This window comes from Trachypithecus francoisi, unplaced genomic scaffold (genome assembly GCF_009764315.1).
Source record: "Trachypithecus francoisi isolate TF-2019V2 unplaced genomic scaffold, Tfra_2.0 Lachesis_group9, whole genome shotgun sequence".
Taxonomy (NCBI): Eukaryota; Metazoa; Chordata; class Mammalia; order Primates; family Cercopithecidae; genus Trachypithecus; species Trachypithecus francoisi.
The window spans coordinates 68,080,874-68,100,849 of record NW_022681474.1 but is presented as its reverse complement, the minus strand read 5'-3'; the positions used below and the strand labels follow the sequence as shown (position 1 = coordinate 68,100,849).

At 36.8% G+C, this 19,976-nt stretch overlaps 1 protein-coding gene and 2 long non-coding RNA genes across 4 annotated transcripts in view; 1 reads left to right on the top strand and 2 right to left on the bottom strand.

Annotated features, from left to right (window-relative positions):
* The window catches only part of LOC117082683, a 58,480-nt gene extending 46,473 nt beyond the window's left edge, over window positions 1-12,007 (top strand). The window contains exon 3 of the long non-coding RNA XR_004436731.1: window positions 11,835-12,007. This is a non-coding gene — a long non-coding RNA (uncharacterized LOC117082683). The remainder of the gene's footprint in view (window positions 1-11,834) is intronic.
* Window positions 1-19,976, bottom strand: part of CTNNA3 (catenin alpha 3) — a 1,797,749-nt gene that overhangs the window by 71,687 nt on the left and 1,706,086 nt on the right. The window lies entirely within an intron of this gene.
* LOC117082685 lies at window positions 224-11,924 on the bottom strand. The gene is made up of 3 exons (XR_004436733.1): window positions 11,833-11,924; window positions 3,924-3,927; window positions 224-264 (listed from the first exon to the last, which is right to left on the bottom strand). It is a non-coding gene; the product is annotated as an uncharacterized LOC117082685 (long non-coding RNA).

The window sequence follows — 19,976 nt, the reverse complement described above, 5'->3', positions numbered from 1 at the left end:
ACACACACGTTAGCTGTGGTGTTGATGAAAAAATAAATGCTAGCTATGGTGGTTCATGAAAAAATGTATAAATCTATCCATTCATCCATCCGTATATGTAAAAGATTTGCATCCCAAAGAACGGCTATTGGTTTTTTGTTTGTTTTGAGATGGAGTCTCACTCTGTCGCCAAGCTTGAGCGCAGTGGTGCAATCTCAGCTCACTGCAACCTCCGCCTCTCGGGTTCAAGCGATTCTCCAGCCTCTGCCCCTCGAGTAGCTGGGACTACAGACACGTGCCACCATGTCCGGCGAATTTTTGTATTTTTAGTACAGACGGGGTTTCACCATGTTGGCCAGGATGGTCTCTATCTCTTGACCTCTTGATCCGCCCGCCTTGGCCTCCCAAAGTGCTGGGACTATAGGCGTGAGCCACCGTGCCTGACTGGCTGCTGCTTTTAATATTTTTATTTTGAAAAGACCACTATTAGACTCCAGTATTAAATAATTTTTTTTAATGCCAGCCTGTTAAGAAATACACCGGAGAAGATGAAGACCTTTTGATCTTCATTCCCAGGTGTTTATTATAGTAAAACTCAACCTAGAGATACCCTTCATAGACCTAGATACCTCAAGACAAAAGCATTTTTCTGATTCTAGGGAGAAACATATTATTTTGGATATTATATGTATCCAACAGTTCATTTTTTATCAGCAGTCCGACTTTTAATATTTCACATTTTTTCTGTTGCTATATTTTAGTTATTTTTTAAAAAAATTATTGATGGTAAAATTCATTCATTTTTATGGGGTACATGTATTATTTTGTTATTTATACAGGCATAGAATGTGTAATGATTAAGTAATGGTATTTAGGGTATCCATCATGTCGAGTATTATTTCTATTTGTTGAAAATATTTGAAGTCTTCTAGCTATTTTGAAATATTCAATACATTGTTTTAAACTATAGTCATCCTACTCTACTATTGAACATTTGAATTGCTCTTTTAACTGTATGTTTGCTCCCATTAATCAACCTCTCTTATCCCCCCAATTCCCAACAAACACCATGCCAAGCCTCAGATAACTATCATTCTACTTTCTGCCTCCACGAGAGCAATGTTCTTAGCTCTCACATATGGAGGAGAACGTGATATTTGTCTAACTTATTTCACTTAGCATAATGTCCTCCAGACTCATCCATGTTGTTGTAAATGTTAGGATTTCATTCTTTTATGGCTGAGTGTTTCATTGTGTGTGTGTGTGTGTGTGTGTGTGAATAAAACCACATTTTATTTATCCATTTATTCATTGATGAACACTTAACGTTGATTTCACATCTTTGCTATTGTGAATAATACTACAATAAAAATAAGGGTGCAGGTATCCTTTTGATATGCTGATTTCCTTTTCTTTGGATAAATACTTAGGTGTGAAATTGCTAGATCATACGTTAGTACTACCATTAGTTTTTTGCAAAATCTCCATATTGGTTTCCATAAAGGCTGTCCTAGTTTACATTCCCATCAACAGTGTATAAGAGTTCCCTTTTCAACATACCCTTGCCAGCATCTGTTTTTTTTTTTCCTTTTAATAATAGTAATTCTAAATGGGGTAAAATTATATCTTATTGTAGTTTTGATTTGTGTTTTCATGCTAATTAGTTATGTTGAGCATGTTTTCATATACCTATTGGTCATTTGTCTTCTTTTGAGAAATGTCTATTCATGTCCTTTGCCCGCTTTTTGATGGGATGATTATTATTTTCTCCTGTTGAGTTTAGTTCCATGTATTCTCTGAACTTTAGGCCCTTATTAGATAAACAGTTTGCAAATATTTTTAAATATTAAATATTTAAATAATTCAAATATTAAATATTTTCTACTATTTAACAGCCTGTTTACTCTGTTGATTATTTCTTTTGATGTGCAGAAGCTTTTTAGTTTAATATGGTCCCATTTGCCTATTTTTGTCTTGCCTGTGCTTTTGAGGTCTTAGCAATAAAATCTTCGTCTAGACCAATGTCCTGAAGCATTCCCCCTATGTTTTCTTCAAGTAGTTTTATAATTTTGGATCTTACTTTTAGGTTTTAGCTGATCTTTATTTGATTTTTTTATATGGTGAGAGACAGGGGGCTAGTTTCATTCTTCTGAGTATGATTATCCTGTTTTCCCAGCACCATTTATTGAAGAGCCATGCTTTCCCCAGTGTCTGTTCTTCCCAACTTTGTTGAAAATCAGTTAGTTATAAATGTGTGAATTTATTTCTGGGTTCTTTATTCTGTTCCATTGGTTTATGTGTTATTTTTATGCTCATATAATGCTTTTTTTGGTTATATAGCCTTATGATATGTTTTGAAGCCAGGTAGTATGATGTGTCGTGTCCTTTTTCCTGTTCTTTTCCTCAGTATTGCTTTGGCTATTTGGGGACTTTTGTGGTTCTATTAATACGTAATATTTAGGATTTTTTTTTCTGTTACTATGAGGAATGTCATTGCTCTTTTGAAAGAATTCCACTGAAAATGTAGATTTCTTTTGGTAGTATGGATATTTTGACAATATTAACTATTCTGATCTATGGGCATGAGATATCTTTTATTTTTTGTGTCTTGTTCAATTTCTTCCACCAGTGTTTTATAGTTTTGCTTGTAGAGGTCGTTCCTTGTTTGGTTAAAATTATTCCTAGGCTTTTTTTTTTTTTTTTTTTTTTTGTAGCTCCTTTAAATGGGATTGCCTCTTGATTTCTTTTTCACATTGTTCAGACTGATGTATAAAAATGCTATTGATTTTTGTATGTTGATTTAGTATTCTGCAACTTTCCTTAATTTACCAAATCTAAGAGTGTTTTGGTGGAGTATTTAGGTTTTTCTTAATATAAGATAATTTCATTTCATGGAGGGACAATTTGGCTTCCCTTTTTCCAATTTGGGTGCCTTTTCTTTCTTTTTCCTGATTGCTCTGGCTGATAACCTTCAGTACTAGAATCTTGAAGGGGAGTTATAAAAGTGGGCATCCTCATCTTGTTCCAGATCTTGATAGAATGGCTTTCAGCTTTGCCCCAATCAGTATGATGTTAGCTGTGACTTTATAATATATGGCCTTTATTATATTGGGGTACGTTCCTTCTAAATCTAGTTTCTTGAGAGTTTTTATCACTCTCATGCCACTACAGTCCTGTAAGGGATGTAGGGAGATGTCAGTAGGGTTCTAGGGATGTAGGAATGCAGGGGCTGCTGGGCCCCAGGGAGAGATGCAGTCTGGTTTGGGTCACATTCTCAAAATAACACTGTGCTGCAACTGCTTAGGACTCAGGGTGTGTGTGGGACCCAGCAAGAGCTACCTATGTGGAGCGATGCCATCACACACTATCCAGGCTGCTCCCTGTGGGAGCCTTATGGTCTGCAGGGGTCAAGGAACTCTCCCTGTGACTAGGGTGGCAGGAGTCTATGATGGGAATGTGGACTGCTGGGGCATTTCCCATTTTCCCACACTGGGGTGACTCTCCAAGCTCCCAGGTGATCCTGACCAAGCTGGCTGCCTTGCTTCCCTGTTTTTTTTGTTTGTTTGTTTTTTTGTTTTGCCGCAGGTGCTTCCTGACACTCCTCTGTTGAATTCCAGTGTTCTGTCTTAGACGTTGTATTCAAAGTATGATTGCATTCTTGCTATTTTAGTTTTTCTTTGTGGAGGAGGCAATTGCTGAATGCCTCTAATCAACCATCTTGGAGTCCCTGTTCCAATCTTTCTCTTTTAAATCTGTTTTCACAGTCATTAATTGTGTTTTGTTTTTATCCCATTATCTATTCTCCACAATTGATTCAAACATGGAAAGTCCAAGCCTAAGAAATGTGTAATCTAAGGCCTTCCACATGGAAACACGAATTAAATGTATCTTCTAGTTTGTCTTATAGTGGTTCTCCTGCTTTCAAAGAGGAGTTACCCCAAGACTTACCTAAGTAAATCTATTAATTCTAGCATCACTTAAAAGGAAAATGTTGACAGTATTGCTGAGATAAGTGAAAAAAACAAATCCAGAAAAAAATGAATTAGGTCTTAGGACAATGAAGAAAAAGTACTGAAATGACATACTATCTGTTCATCTAAAATAATCCAGACAAATGTTGGTGAAATATAAAGTCTGGTGCTGCACATTGGTCGATTGGTATACACATCTTGGGTTAGCCAAGAGGATACTACAGTTGGAAGTGGAGAGTGGTGGCCTGGGTCTCTTTACATGATCTTACCCCTCCTACTCTTTGATCTGATCTTGTTTGCTCATTACTAAGTTATGCTATTTAAGCATCATGATTTAAGCATGAGAGAAAGAAAGAAATTTTCCTATAGGGAAAGGATGGGATGTCTAAACTCAGAGAGTACCAGAAAGTCAACAAGGCCTACAAGAACACCATTCAAGAATTCTTCCTTACATGGTTTATTTTTGTTCCTCGCAGTTCTCCCTGAATCTGTTTACTCGCTGTTAAGTAAAAGAAAAACGTCTGGGAGTGGCTCATGCCTGTAATCCCAGCATTTTGGGAGGCTGAGATGGGTGGATCACCTGAGGTCGGGAGTTCGAGACCATCCTGACCAACATGAAGAAACCCCATCTCTATTAAAAATACAAAATTAGCTGGGTATGGTAGTGCTTGCCTGTAATCTCAGCTACTCGGGAAGCTGAGGCAGGAGAATCGCTTGAACTCGGGAGGCAGAGTTTGCAGTGAGCCGAGATCATGCCATTGCACTCCAGCCTGGGCAACAAGAGTGAAACTCTGTCTCAAAAAAAAAAAAAAAAAAAAAGGAAAAAGGAACTATATCAGAGTAGTTGAGTATAATATAAAGCTGGAGTCATGTTATCTTGGTTCCTAATGCCACAGAATAAAAGTTGAATTGATTTCAGGATTCTGCAAGGTAGGAAAAAAGCAAGAAGTACGCTTTTAAGTTTTGGAAAAATTTTCCATTTGTTTCCTGAGTGAGCGACCATTTTGATACAAGAACAACATTTCTGTGAGAAAAATCCATACTGTTTTTGACACGTTACTGTGAATGGGTAGCTAAACACCTATATAATTGGATCCTTTCACCAAGAACTCGTTTCTTTAAAGATGTGCAACTGGACTGAAATATGATAAGGGGATATTTTTCTATCTTCTCTTTTTTGAAAAAAATAAATGAATGATTATCTGAATGAATGTAGCTGTTCCATCCATTTAAAACCACTTCTCTCTATATTTCCTAATTCTCTACTGAGTCTTACCACACTGAATTTCAGGACTTTAATTATTAGATTTCTCTTCCTTGTCCCTAGCAGAGAATAGGGCCCTGAAGAAACAACTCACTAAAGCAATTGTTTTGATGCTTCAAAGGAAAGAGGGATAGTGAGGAGGGGAAAAAGGAATAAACTAGCTAGAGTGAGAAAAGAAAAATTCTGAGAGACCAAAACGCAGTTGCTAAAGAAAAGACAGGGAGTGAAAACAATCTTGGTGCATATCTTATTTATGCCTTGAACCGACCTTGAGAATAGACGCCCTAATATTAAATCCAATAAGATGTGTTATTAGAAGAAAGTCTTTGTTCACTAAGAAGAATAGCACTATGTAGTGATAAAAGACAGAGTTGATTCATGCAAAGCTAAATAATCAAAGAACTCTATACCTGAAAATCTGAACCTAAAATACTTGTGCCCTGTAAGCCAAGAAAGGCCCTTTCATTGCCCTTTTTCCCATGGTGCTTCTCAAAATCATTATTAGCAAGTTTCCCTGTAAAAATGAAACAGCATGTCTAACACAATAGAAACCTCATCTCATAGATGGTTATCATCACACATTTTCTCTGAATCTGCTGACAAAGTTTGCTTCGAAATAAAATAAAATCAACATCAATCATTACAATATTTGAGTTGCTGTTATCAAATTTACTTTACACATCAGGCAGGACTAGATGTTATGTACATGGTTATGTTCAAGAAAGGCATTGCATTTCATTATTTCAATGCATCTCTAGAGAAAGTTAAACTTAAATAAAACTGTCTATGCTCCTGAAAGGCAATGCATCAATTTTCAAGGTCTTAAACAATGGACAAAGGTTGTTTCTAAGGAGAGCAGCTAAGTCTCTCATAGCTTAAATGATAGACAGTGTTATATCTAAAGAGCAGCTAAAGTACCCTTCCCCTCAAAATAGTAGGTTTCCCTGTTTCAAAACCCTGGACTGATGAAAGGGAAATTATCTCTAGTTTCAAATGCATACCTTGTTAGGAGACCACTATCTTAAACACATGTAGAACCTAAAAGTATTGATAATACGCTATGCCAAACTACAATTATTCTCTTCCTCATGTTCTTAATTAAATGTATTGCCTGGCAAGCTTCCTACTGAATGCCAAACAAAATACTCATTTTACAAATGAGTCTATATCATGCCAAACTTCGAGAGGATTCTACAATTACTGAAACTGTGATAAATTTTTAAAATTCTCAGCCTGAAATGTACTATGTAATGAAGGCTTTTTAAATTGGGAAATATATTCAAAGGTTGTTTGCTGCCTTCATTTTCATAATGGGTTCTTGGGATCTCCTGTCAGCAAATAGCATCTTAAATTACTGTGTTGGATCCTACAGAAAAAGACCTAGAGGAGAAAGGGTTAGAGATCAAAAATATTTTAAAGAAATCAGATGTCAGAAGTCTTTAATAAACAGTGGTTACAATCATAATCCCAAAAAATAAAATAAAAAGCAGATCAAGTTCTGAAGTAGAGGGCCTGCCACATGCAACTAGCTGAGGTAGTGCATATGTTAATTAGCCATTCAATTTTTATACATACTTCAAAACATCATCTTGTACACAATAAATATATACATTTTGTCAATTAAAGAAAGTAAAATGTAATAAAGATAATTTTAAAACATTATGGGTTAGAAAGTATAATGAAAAAGGCTACATAACCCAGTGATGGTAATACCATAGACATTTTATTAAGATAAGTGAAAGGAATATATTTGAAACTTAATTTATTGGCTTGGCATAAACCTGCCAGCCATTTCTGACACTGCCCCATCCTAGACTCTCTTTCCTATCCCTGACCTCATCTCATTTCCGGCTTTCATCTCCTCCTCCTTTCTCTTTTGATTAAAATGAGAAATAAGAAGATGGTAAAGGTGATCAGAAACAGGTCAATTAACTAGGGCTATGGTTTAAAAACAAAAAATACCAAATGTTTTCATAGAGTTATTTTGTCTTTTTAGGGATAGTGAATATCTATGAAATGATTTGGTAGTTTCTGCTATTGTGCGAAAACAAAACAGAAAGCTTAATTATATTATTTATATTTTTAGTCCCTAAATCTTTGATAACATAATAGTATTAAAGACCAAAAACTTTCTCCTTAATCCTTTTTTCCTTTGATATTTTTATAGAATAAGTCCCATAACATAGTGGTTCACTTTATAAATGAAAACAATAATAGCATATATTTTCTTCTGGAATTAAGAGTTAGCACATTTAGCATTTTCTGCTTGCCAAACACTATTCTATACACATGCTAATTTTACCAGTATAATAATCCCTACGTTCATAGTTACTCTTGTGCTTGTTTTGCAGATGAGCAAACTGACAGACAAGTTAAACATAGCTTGACCAAGTTTCATAGCTAGTAAATATTGGAGATGGGATTTGAACTCAGGGAATGTGCCTACAGAGTCCACTTTCAACAAGTATGCTATGTTGCCTCCCATAAAACACATCAAGTTAAAAATTAAAATATTAGAATATCACCTTAGCCATTGATGGACATTACCATTAATGCAACAGATTGAAGACCAGGGTTAAATATAGGTGATGGGTAGCTGGGAGGTCCACCAACAATGACCTTCTCAAACATAGCAGCCTCAAGGAATATAGCCTAAATCTCTGTCCCAGTAAAATAAAATATATATATATACACTACATTGTATAGATTTCAGGGGTCATGACAAGTGGTTGAAATGTCCCCAGTAGCCTACAGTCCTGGGGTTTCTTTCTTGAGATATTATTACTTCTTTCTATCTCTTATTCCCATTACCTTTCTTCCCTCTCTCCTTCTCCCTGGGTTCTGAACACTACACTCAAACTCAGCCATTCCATGTGCCTTGCTACATGGGAGATTGTACTTTGATGTTTATTTATAATATAACAAATGGAACTTTTATCTGAGAGTCTTAGCTTTAGACACAATCGTTTTATTTCTAACATTCAAATTTAATGCTGCAATAAAGTAGATTGAAATGAATACAGACTTGAAAAATAAATTTTGTCTGCATCCCAGGACTGCCACTGATTAGCCATGTAGTCTTCAGTAGGTGACTTTGCTGGTCTGAGCTTATTTTCTGTTCATTAAAGTAAAATTGTGGCATTTGTCACACGGTAAGGAATAGAAAATCAAGTGTTTTACACAACATTTGGCACATAGTAGATGTTCATCAAATGTCATTTTTTCTTTCCTTTTCCTTTTACAAATAATTATATTTTATAAAATCTACTTTTTCATTTTATTTACTTATTTTTTACTGTTCTTAAGGTACATCAGCACCTTTTCACTTTTTTTGATTCCAAAATTACAGTACTTGCCAGATAACACCAATGAATGGATTATATTGAGTTCCTTCTTACACCTGCTGACAGTAGTACTTTGCAGAGCCTTATCCATATATTCTTTCACTAAGAAAAAAGGAATATAAAATATATACACACATAAACTCTCCCTCTGTGTAGTTGTTATTGTTTAAAGTTGTTATTTAACTCCTATTACAGAATTTATTTACTCTTAGTGACAGATATTTGTGGTAGTATAACTTCCTAGGATTAAATAAATCAACTCTACAAGAATAGAGCTAAATTATAAGAGTAAGGCAGTTCTACTACCAGAATTCCCTTACTTGTAATTCTGTATTAGATAAAAAGGAAAAAAAAGTAATTATCATGGAAGCAACCAAAAATGATGAGTTGAAAAGAGATATAGACTCAAGCAAGGACATACTGTTCTTCTACTATTCAAACATGAAACATTAATTAGGCAAATTTCTCCCTCTGGCTGTTACTTTCTCTTGTAAAGTGTCATTCTAAAGTTTTGAGGACCCCATAAAAGTTCTCGGAAAATCAGCTAATGAATAATCAGCTACCAATCATGTTGAGTAATTAGTATCCTGAAGAATTTTTGGGATTCAAGTCTAAAAAATGTATTGCTCCATGAAAGAGGGAAAATGTTTGTCTGACATTGTATATATTTGTCTCATTTCTGTTTCTCTTGTTTCATATTATTCAGATTAGCCTAACTGCTATTATAATATCAAAACATCTTAGTAGCTCAGCACAATACAGTTTATTCCACTCTCAATCATAGTTGCTGCGGATTGTGGGGTGGTGGGCTATGTACCACGTAGTTGTTCAAGGACCCAGGTACCTTCTATCTACAAGATATCCTGTCCCCTAAGGCTGCAGAGCCCTCTGCAGGGAGTCATTGCATCCAGATATCCAACAACAGAAAGGAATGAGAATAGATCTCATAGGAGACTTCTGGGATTGGAACAGAAATTGACACTCATCACTCCCACCCATATTCTAGAAATGAGATACAAGGACTCATGTAACTGCAAAGAAAGCTGGGAAATGTATTCTATTTGGTCCAGGAAAGAAAAGAAAACAGGGTTTTATGAACTCACAGCATTGCCTTTGCACATGATCCCAGGAGTGCTAAAATCCTGTATTTTATTTATTTTCATTTCAGCAACAAAAGGCGGTGTTCCTTGTGAAAGGAAATTTTGGATGTCACCAAGTAGATGGGAAAAATTGGCAAAGAACTGAGGCGCTTCACTAATACAGCTGTAATTACACGACATATACTCTGCCTGGGCACAAGACCAATTTTATTTCTTATTTTGAAGTTGTCACCATCTAGAGGATCTATTATTAAAAACAACAGCAAGAAAGAGAGAGGGAGAGAGAGAGAGGGAGGGAGAGAGAGAGAGAGAGAGAGAGAGAGAGAGAGAGAGAGAGAGAGAGAGAGAGAAGGAATTCCTTTCCTCAAATTCACAACTACTTTTCTAAAGAAATCCTAGACATAATTTTTTTTCTGCTCTTCAGTCCTCAAATACTCTAATTTACCCTTTACCTGTTAGTATTGTAACAAATCCTAGACAGATTGTAGAATTCATAGAATAATTTCATGGAGGGAAAAAAAAGCCATGAAACTCATAGGCGAAACCAAAGGTAGAATTAGAATGAAGAATTTCTTTGGCAAGGTTTGTTTTTTGTTATATTGCAGGCAAAATAAAGGTCAGCAAGCCAAATAATTTTGATTTTTGTCTTTAGTAAAATAGACTATTTTCTCCAGGACTTTGTAAGTCTGAAGCTTTAATATTTGTGTGTGTGTGTGATTTTGTACTGAAAACATATATAATAACAAACATTATTGTGTTATTATGTGCTTACAATGTTCCAGGCACTGTTGCAATTGCTTACTTTTCTTACTCACTTCTCATACCCAGCACTGCTGCGTAGAGCTACACATCTTTCGCACTACACACATTTAAGGGCATTCACAGCACGGTTATGCCCATAATTGTGCACATCATATGCTGTTTTGCATGCCCACTCTGCTCCTAAAATCTATTATCTTTGTCCAATAAACAAGAAAACAGAATTTGAGATGCTCAACAGTTTTTAACTTTTCTCCAACATATCAGAATACAGGTCAGTTTCAATTGAATAGCAAGGAGTTTAAATCCATGTTTTCAGAGCCAATTAAAAACAAATCATGCGGTGAAAGTATCGCCATAGGTTTTATATCAGTATGCATCTTAAAGCACTGAAATTCGATGGGTGCTTCAGAATCAGTGGAATGTTTTATATGTTGCAAATAAATACACAGATACAAGATATTCCTAGCCATTGTTCTAAGTGGATCTGATAATCCCAAGGATTACAAAATAAATAGCCTCTTCTTTGGTTGCATTTCTTTCGTCAGCAATCTGGCATTTATCTTTTTCCTTTCCTTTTTTTCCTATTCTACTTGGGTCTGAAAAGAGATAGACCAAGGGGGGAAACTACTGTTGTTTTTCTCCTCCAATTGGACATTTTGTTCAAAGAGACATGTAACTTAGTTGTGGGGGTCCATGATTGACCATCCGATGTTCCCTAGAACCAACAAAAATAGCCATTCATGTTAGCTAAGAAACTTTACACTAGTGAAAACTGTGGTTTCTAGGTAGGAGTTCTTCTAAGGACTTCAGCCTCTTTTTGACTAAGTTTGTTTGTTATAATATCTAAAGAGCATAGCTATCCAAGAACCACTGCCACTCTCCTCTGCTCTCTCTTTCAATGGCAAGGAAATTCTTGCATCACCCTAAAGAGAAAAGTAGAGTTGGTAGTTGCATGCATTCTAATTCTTACTGTTCCCTCTATAACCCATGACTGGCATCACTATTGTATCAGTTGTTCTACTAATTTTCCTTCATGCAATTCTTGCATTAGTTTCTTACTGCCAATGTAAGAAATTATTAACCAACGTGTTGACAATACAAATTTATTATTTTATATTTCTTGAACTGAGAAGTCCAAAGTAAGTTTCACTAGGCTAGAGGGGAGGTGCCAGCAGTGCTGGTTCCTTCTAGAGGCTCTGAGAGGCGAATCCATTCGCTCATCTTTTTCAGCTTCTAGAGGCTGCCTGTATTCCTTGGCTTGTGGTTTCTTCTTTCATCTCCAAAGCATATCACTATAATGTGTGCTTCTGTTATCATTTATGTCCTTCTCCTTTCTGTTCTCCTGTGCTCTTGAAAAGGCTCCTATAATATCATTGGACCAACACAGATGATTTACAATAACCTCTCTTCACAGGTTTTGGGAATTTGAAGGTGGACATCCTGGAGAGCCATTATTTAGCCTACACAGTCCTCAAGAGTCACTACCAAGAAGTCAGAATCAGTTCCTATGATGAAGCTATTGATTTTCCTGCATTTAAATCAAATCAATCATTGGGATAAATTGACAGTGTTATGGTGATTATTTCTCTAGATTGCCAGTTATTTTTTAACATGACCTATATTATTCCAACTTCCAGTGAAATGGTCAGGTTCTTGGTTCTTAATTATTTGCTAGCTGTATGCTCCTTTACTTACAATTCATATCAAAGCGGGGTGGCCTGGAAAAATCTGGAGACCTGAGAGAACCAGAATTACCTGGGAAGACACCTTATATATCTGGTACTGCTCTCCTTCCCCCATATACCACATATTAAGTTTAACGTGCCTTTTCCCTCTCCTGGTGTTACACATTATATATACACATATACACTCCCTGAAAGCACATAAGGCTCTGGCATGGGGCAAGAGGAGGGAGGAAAACCTCTTCTAGGGTAGAAGAGAACTTTTTTTTCAGGTGATTATTATATATACTCATTTCCTCTTTGACACCCACAGGCCTTGAAAACCCTAGTACATGTTTTCATAAGACATTCAAATACTATATAAGTACTACATACTTAAAGGCATTGCTTAGGGATGACATTATAGTTAAAACTACTTAATAATCCCCTTAAAAGCGATTGGTTATTGAAACTGTGAGATGTGGTATAAACTACTCAGTGGTGACTCTCCAGACTCATATGAGTACTTGAGTAGTAAGAATGCACAAGGAAAGCCTTTTTTTTTTTTTTAGAGGGAGTCTTGCTCTGTCACCCAGGCTGGAGTGCAGTGGTGCAATCTCAGATGAATGCACGCTCGGTCTCCTGGGTTCACGCCATTCTCCTGCCTCAGCTTCCCGAGTAGCTGCGACTACAGGCGCCTGCCACGCCCGGCTAATTTTTTTGTATTTTTAGTAGAGATAGGGTTTCACCATGCTAACCAGGATGGTCTCGATCTCCTGACCTCATGATCTGCCCACCTTGGCCTCCCAAAGTGCTGGGATTACAGGCGTGAGCCACCGCACTGTGCCGGAAAGCCATTTTTATCTTCCCTCATACATGGGAAAGTTACCCCTGTAATGTTCTCTTCACCCACACTCCACCACACCCCGCAAACCAAAAGACTAAAAGTCACTATTCATTGACACCTTCTTTGGACATAATGGGAAATCTGTACTCAGCACCAACATTTGAAAACAGGTCTTTTCTTGCCTTCCACACATTACTTCTCTGAGTGTGCACATTAGTCAAAGTCAATGTACTGTAAATACAATCACACTCTCTGACTGTGGGAGTCCCTCTTTTTCCTGTTGGCAGTGGCCTCGGCATTAATCATGCACATGATTCTTACAGAGTCTGGGCATGTTTTCCAGCTTCACTTTAAACCACCCTGATATACTGACTGCCCCTACTCCTTTCATATCAGACCAAATTTTATAAGCTCAGAAAATAATCACTTTCAATTTAGGAAAATAATATAATTTAGCCATTATTAGTTAGCGTCTGACCTTCTCAGAGCCTACCAACTCACTTCTTATTCTGGTCATGGCATAATATTATTCTAAGGTCCAGTTGAAGAAACACACAAAGGCAAAAGAGCCATTAACTTAGTCATGACCAATCACAGCTAATAGATTCAGTTCAGAGTTAGTTCAAGGGTCTGCCTTGCCACCAGTCTCAGGCCTTGTTGTTTCTGAGATGACAAGATCTTTGGCAGCTGATCTTTGCCACCCGCAGCCCCCCCGCCACCATTCTAGTCTGGTATAGCTACAGGTCATTAAATTTTAGGCTACTGTAAAACTTACGATTTTCAATCAGCTTATTCAGACTGAGTATGACTTGAGACACGCTGAGTTATGCAGCTAGTTTTCATGTTAATGTGTCACTTTTGCTGCTCTCAATTGATTTACATGCTTTATTGAATTATTATATTGTGCAGTGACCCAAAGTCAATTTTTAAAGGGTACGATTTAAAAATTTTAAATAATCAGCTCTAGTTCAGACTCATACATTATTTAAATTTTTTTTCTCTCCATCAGATTATTTAATCAGTCAGGTATTAAGCTTTAGTACCCATTAGTTATTTTTCCTGGTCCTCTTCCTTCTCCCACCCTCCACCCTTCATGAGGCCTAACATCCAATTATTTATCTATTGCAAAATGATACAATATCATGCCTCTTCAATTAACAAATGTTAAAACAAAATCACTGTAATACGGTAGTTATTCAGCATCATGTGCAGCTATGAGTGATCCTCCTTTTCATGTGGATGTGTCCTTGCCATAAAAAAATTTGTGCCTCAGGACAAAACAGACTAACACCATACTTAAATATTTGGACCTGGCACCATCTGGAGGGTCTTCTGTTGGTGTCATTCTGAAAGGAATATAAGCCAGGCTTTGAGATCCTTCCTCCCTCCCTTCTTCCGTTCCTTTCTCCCTCCCTTCCTTCATTTCCTCCTCCCTTCCTCTGTCCCTCCCTTCCTTTTCTTCCTTCCTTCCTCCCTTCCTTTCCTCCTTCCTTCCTGCCTTCTCTCTTCCTTCCTTTCCTCCCTTCCTCCTTTCCTTCCTCCCTCCCTCCCTCTCTTCCATCCTTTCCTCCTCCCTCCCTCCCTACTTCCCCTCCTTCCTTCCTAGAAGTTGTGCGTGTTGTGGTGCTCCCCCAGCACTGTGCCTACGGTCACACTGCCAGGATGTATTAGGCCACAGCCTTTTTTCTACAAAAGATCTATTTCACTTAAGGTCTGCCAATTGTCTTTCTGAAAATAGGCCTCAACCTTTTCCTGAAATACTCCTGAAAACCATATGATGGCATTTGAGCATATAGAACCGGGCTGAGAAGGCTGCCTTTCTCTACTGCCTGGAACTGCTCCCCAGACCCCAGTGTTTCTTTTTTGAAGACAATCATTGAAACATGAGATACTGGCTCTCAATTAAGTGAGGTTATTTAGGAAGAAAAGAAAATGAGAAAACCAACAGCCATGTGACAGGAAGGTTACTCTGAATATATTCAAATCCTTTGCAGTTTTCAGGAGGAAACTCAGAATTTATTTTGGTGGCTTACACATTGGTGCTGAATAACTTTTTTGCCCCTTACTGGGAAAAAAGATGACATTTTCCCAGAAGACTGAAATCATTAAGACTGTGCCTGTTCCATGGGATCAGTTCCAAGAAGTCTAATATGTTTACGCCAGGAGCTGGCATCCAAAAGGCGTCCCTCTTCTCGTTGAGCTTTTGGTGTCTTAAACAGCAAAACATTCGTAGCTTTAGCCAAATAGGTAGCTTTGGGGCTTCTATTTCATTCTCTGTCCAGAATAGAGTCTTTACATGCTTTATCTTCATTCTCTATATGTCTGTTTATTTATGTTATATCTGCATTATCATGCTACTGTTATGTATAAGATGTATACAGAAATATACATTTTAAAGAGATCAAATAAAGATAAAAGAAACTATTTTAAATATTTTGCTAATGATAATGTCATTAAAAACAATCTCAAGATGCAATATTCCCTCAGGGGAAATTTATAAATGAGTATTAGAGGATGCAAATTTGTACTTCAGGCCAGGTACAGTGACTCACACCTGTAATCCCAGCACTTTGGGAGGCCAAGGTGGGCGTATCACGAGGTCAGGAGTTCAAGATCAGCCTGACCAACATGGTGAAACCCCATCTCTACTAAAAAGACAAAAATTAGCCAGGTGTGGTGACATGCACCTGTAATCCCAGCTACTCAGGAGGCTGAGGCAGGAGAATCACTCGAACCCTGGAGAATCACTTGAACCACTGCAGTCTAGGCGACAGAGTGAGACTCCATCTCAAACAAACAAACAAACAAACAAGCAACCAAAAAGACTTCTGTACTTCATGTAGTCTTCCTGATAACTAATTTTACTGAACTACTTCTTTTCAATTTTGACTGGATAATCACTGATGCTATTTTGCAATGTTGCTGACCATCATCTCCTCCTAAGATTAAGAGAATTGCCAATTCTGACATCTTCTTGCTCTGTTTGGGCTTCCCTTTTAATTATCCTTAATGCGTAGTTTATTTTATAAAAAAAATTAAAACAATGGGTCACACTTAAGAAGGATTATATTAGTTACAACTAAATAGTGTAATTTATAAATCTAGGTATGCATTGATTGTGATAATGCTGAAAGCTACAGAACAAGTGACAGCACCACAGACAACCCTTTAATAAAGCTCTTGTCTGGGATATACACTAAAGGATAGTGTCAATGCCAATCATACATTAAATCCTAGGAAGGTTACAATTTTTATGTTTTAGATAACAAATATAAAGAAACTTTCTAATGTTTTCTTTTCACCCTCCAAAAGAACATCTTGTAGCCCCATTTTGAAGACTAATATTTAAAGCCATAACTCCAGTGTTATTTTTTCCAGAGTATATTTCCTGTTTTCCAAAGCAGGGTAGAAACCTTTGATTTCTTTGGACATATCTATCATCTTACCCATACCTCTTTTGAGATTGTCACCCCTTTCTCCCTTAGTGTTATGTATATAGATATCTTAGTTCTTGAACAAGATTGTAAGCATGTTGAAGGCGTGGTCCATGGCTGACTCATGCTTGGTTTTCCCAGATAATCTGGAGATAGAACAGTAGAGAGACTAGCCATGGTCTTACATATCACAAGTCTTCCAAAAATATACATGTCAAGAGATGAATTAATCAATTCCTTTATCTGAGTTGTAAATAAGCTTCAAGTTTTTGACTTTTATTTGTATTCTTGGTTCTATTAGGTATTTCCAAACAAAAGATTATGAGAAAGCATGTAGAGAAGAGATGGAAGGAAAAAAAGGTATTCATTTTTTTGAAGGTTCAAAATAAAGGTGACATTCATAATGGATAATCATTTTTGAAACCAAAATAGGCGGTGAATGATTATCCCAAGACATTGTTCATTCTAAAATTGTTAACATGCATCTACCTTCAACGTGTTACTATCATCTATAATGTAGCCTCCTTCCCCTTTACTAAATTAGTTCCAAATAGAAACTATGAATGACCATAAGGACCTATTTTTATTGCTCCTCATTTCAGATGCTGGATATTAGAGAAGTAAGTATTATGTAAGTTAAAGAATAACTAAAAATCAGTTTATTCCTGTAGCACAGATATTGTAGTAAAGACAACAGGAATTATTTTTAGGGACTTTTTAGACCAACAAAAAACTAAAAGCGAGAGGAATTCAAATTGAAAACTGGAAAGCATTGTTACAAATAATGATAATAGTAAAAGATCTAAAGAACAAAAGAGAGCTTATTTTTAAACATAACTATTATTTTAGAAACATGGAAAATAATAGCTGAAGGGCTGGGAATTGTAGGTTCTACTCTGTCTTTTAAGAGCTGAGTTTGGGCATCTTTTATAGCAACTAGTTTTCCACACACTCAGATGGCTCCCAAGGATCACTGAAGTGAGATGAATGATTTAATTTTCCTTTCAAAGGGTATGTTCAGATTATTATGCCATGCACATGATAACTGAATGTCAGAAAAGTGTGTCAGGCTAGGCTTGGTGAAAACTGCAGAGGTTTCAGCTCTGACAAACTGTACAAAATGTAAGCAGTCAGTCAAGTCAAACGCATTGCAAGGCCACCACTACCAGAAGCTGGTCTTCTACTAGAGTTTGGGTCTTGAAAACTAGAATGCATGTCAACCAACTAAGAAGAGATTCTTAGTAGGCATAAGCCTATGTTCTTGCTGCAGTTTCTACTTTAGCAATGAATAGGTTAATGTCCCCCTGTCACTGGCATTTGTAGTCACCCATTTCCATGGGATGACAGCTCATGCTGGCTAATCCTTTGTTAATTTGAAATACACAATCCTACCTCAACCCTCACTTCACCTAGTCTACTGCTTTGAAATGAATGAAGTCTCAATTTAGAGATTTTAGCCTATGTGTGGTCACCATAGATGCCACTCACAATTCCCCTCCAATGCAATTATTTCTCTCTTCTTGGTTCTACTCCCTTTTCTCTTCCTCCCTCTTGGCCACATTCTCCTCCTGTGACCTCATCTTGTATATTTTATCTTCTCTTTCTCTTCCTTTTCTCACTCTTGCTTCTTTTTTATTCTTTGTCTCTTTGCTTTCTCTTCTCCCTTATTCCCCTCTATTCTCCTGCTAGTTAAAACTAGAGACACTTGTTACTCTTACATGTGAATTGGACAGGTTGCTGCTCCTTGGTTTCACAGAAGTTTTAATGCTATCCACACTGGTAAGTTTTAATTGTATGGCATTTTGCAACCTAAACAAATTTCCCACATATATTGCATTTTTGATATACATAGCAAGCCTGGAGTAGAGGAATGGCAGAGATTATTAGACACAATTACAAAAAAAAATATTGATGTGCAGGCAAGATTGTGGCTTGACCAAGTTCACACTACCAGAAATGTGTAGAATAGGGGTCAGTCAAGCCTGGCACTTCTGATTCTTGTCCTGTGTTTATACTATTCCAGTTTCCCAGTTTCATTTATTGTCTTTAGGGCCAAAAATCAACACACAGCAACTCTCTTTCTCTTGTTTTAATTGTAAAAGAGTCTAGTTTACCAAGACATTTTAGAAAAATTGATATCACTTCCATGAAGGGTTTTAATTCACCCATACATTTAACAGTTGTTCATAATTTGTTATGTGTGTGGCACTTTGTTATGCTGTATGATGGATAAAAACAAGAATAAGGCAGGGCCCCTGCTCTCTGCAATACAGAATGACTGGATGAAAATGACATCCCAGTGGAAAGACCATTTTGGGAACAGACTGTTCTCCCTATTAGATCTTAATCTTCATGGATGCAAAATAAAAAAGTGGCTTATTCAGCCATCTACTTGTTTATTAATTTACTCATCAAATTTATTTATCATGCATTTTTACCATAGACCAGGAGTTTTCCTAGGCATTTTCACCCATAAAGTTGAAATCAAATAGGGAAGACAGTACAGTTAAAAAAGCAAATGAACATGTAAACAAATAAATGGTAATAAGGTAGTTTCAGATGCTAATAGATGTAAGGTGAAAATGAAACCGGGTCATATGATAAAATACTTGGTTGGTGTGGGGAGAATATTAGTTGAAGGAAAGAACAATGTCTGAATCAAGTTTGGAATTGAAAGAAGGTCTCTAATAACAATAAGGGAACATGAATAACAAAAAAGACAACCGTTACATTTAAAGTCCAGTTGGAGTTGTAAAAATCTGATCCACAGAGATTTCCCAAAGGAGGTAATTTCTCTCTTCAATAAGTATCATAAACCATACATAATTAAAGGATAAAACTAAGTAAAATGAGACAACTGCATAAAAAATACATAATCATAGATAATCAGAGTGGGCATGAATCACGGTATTTTACAATCACAAATGCCTTTGACCTATACAATTATAGAAACTAATAGTTGAATGGAAACTTGATGGTCAATTAGTCTGGGGTCTCTTAACTGTGGAAATAATTTCTACAAACTCCATGACTAATAGCTATCTAATTTCGCACTGCATATTTCCATATTAGGGGTCTATAACTCCATGGGATAGTTTTCCTCTTGCTGGATTGACAGCTTTAACTATTAGCTATTTCTTTAAATTCAACAAAAGTCTGCTGAATTCCCCAAATTGGTCCTAGATCTCTTCTCTGGAACAACACAGAATCCACTGGCTACAGTGCATCATATATCGACTCTTGTCACCCAGGCTGGAGTGCAATGGGACCATCTTGGCTCACTGCAACCTGTGCCTCCCCAATTCAAGCGATTCTCCTTCCTCAGTCTCCCTAGTAGCTGGGATTACAGGCATTCACCATGACACCCGGCTAATTTTTGTGTTTTTAGTGGAGATGGTGTTTCGCCATGTTGGCCTGTCTGGTCTTGAACTCCTGACCTCAGGTGATCCACCTGCCTTGGATTCCCAAAGTGCTGGGATTACAGATGTGAGCCACTGTGCCTGGCCTCAGTGTTTCTTTTTATATACTGTGTATGTATATTATTTTCATGAAACACGATCCTAAAGGGAAGAGTGTGTATTAATTTAAATAGTTTAGCATATTATATCAACCAT